Raw genomic sequence first — 1,393 nt, forward strand, 5'->3', positions numbered from 1 at the left:
GGTTGTGCCATTTTACCCTCCTATCATCTGTGTATGAGCTTCTGATTGCTCCACATTCTTGTCAACTCTTGTAATTATCAGTGTTTTAAAATTGTATTATTATTGTGTTTTTCATAGCATTTCCTTGATAACGCATTATTTGGAATATAGTTTCATGTACTTATTAGCCATTTGTATTTTTTCTATGGTCAAGATATTGACCATTTTGAAAATTGGGTTGGTTTGCTCATTATTGAGCTTTCTGAATTCTTTTTATGTTGGGATTCAAGACATTTGTCATCTGTATGCATTGTGAATGTTTTCTCCTAGTCTGTGACTTGCCTTTTATCACTATAGAGTAGAAGTATTGATGAGTCAAAATTATTTCTTTCTTCTTTAGCAGTTAATATTTTTGCTGTCTTATCTAAGAAATCTTTGAGAGCCCTAAGATTGCTTTTTCCCCTCTTTTCCCCTCTGGAAGCTTTATATTTTTAGCTTTTATGTTAGATCTGTGATGTATCTCATATTAATTTTATGTATGGAGTAGGCTGGGATTGGGGTTCATATATTTTTTTTAAATATACAGTTGTTCTGTTTCCCTTTGTTAAAAAGACTTTTCTTTCTCCATTGATTGACTTGGCATTTTGGTTGAAAATAAATCGTTCATATATAGGTTCATTTCTGGACTCCTCAATCAGTTTTATTTGGGGAATGAATATATTAATAAATTAAGGCTTCTATTCCATGAAAATAGCATACCTCTCCATTTTTTTTAGGTCTTCTTTAATTTCAGCAATGTTTCATTATTTTCAGTGTAGAAGTCTTAACTCATATTTTGCTAAATTTCATCCTAGATAGTTGATGCTTTTTGATGTTATCGTAAATGGTACATTAATTTTTTGTTTCCAATTATTTGTTGCTAATATATAGAAATACAATTAATTTTTATATATATACATATAATTTTTTTTTTTTTTAGGCAAGGCAACTCTTGGTTGACCTCACAGATTGCAAGGAACTTGTCAGCTTACAATCCTTTATTTTTTTTAAATTTTTTATTTTTTTATGACTACAGCACCTGGTCTTCCTAGGTGGTCTCCCATCCAAGTACTAACCAGGCCCGACCTTGCTTAGCTTCTGAGATCAGATGGGATCAGGTTTGTTCGGGGTGGCATGGCCATAGACTAACCTTATATTTTGCACCCTTGCTAAATTCTCTTAAGATCTAGTAGCGTTTTATACATTTCCATAAGATTGCCATATGCTCAGTCAAGTCTGCAAAAACGGACAGTTTGTTTTTCCTTTCCAGCCCCTCTGCCTTTTATTTCTTTTTTGCGCCTCAGTTTCGAATAAAACTGCCTTGTTCTCAAACTTAGTGAGAAATAGCTTAATATTTCACCATTAACTAAGACAT

At 32.4% G+C, this 1,393-nt stretch overlaps 1 non-coding gene across 1 annotated transcript; it reads right to left on the reverse strand.

The window, feature by feature from the left end:
- Positions 1-1,045: 1,045 nt before the first annotated feature.
- On the reverse strand, positions 1,046-1,164 carry LOC111729567. Its single transcript, XR_002776283.1, has one exon. It is a non-coding gene; the product is annotated as a 5S ribosomal RNA (ribosomal RNA).
- Positions 1,165-1,393: the final 229 nt, after the last annotated feature.

This window comes from Pteropus vampyrus, unplaced genomic scaffold (genome assembly GCF_000151845.1).
Source record: "Pteropus vampyrus isolate Shadow unplaced genomic scaffold, Pvam_2.0 Scaffold269, whole genome shotgun sequence".
NCBI lineage: Eukaryota > Metazoa > Chordata > Mammalia > Chiroptera > Pteropodidae > Pteropus > Pteropus vampyrus.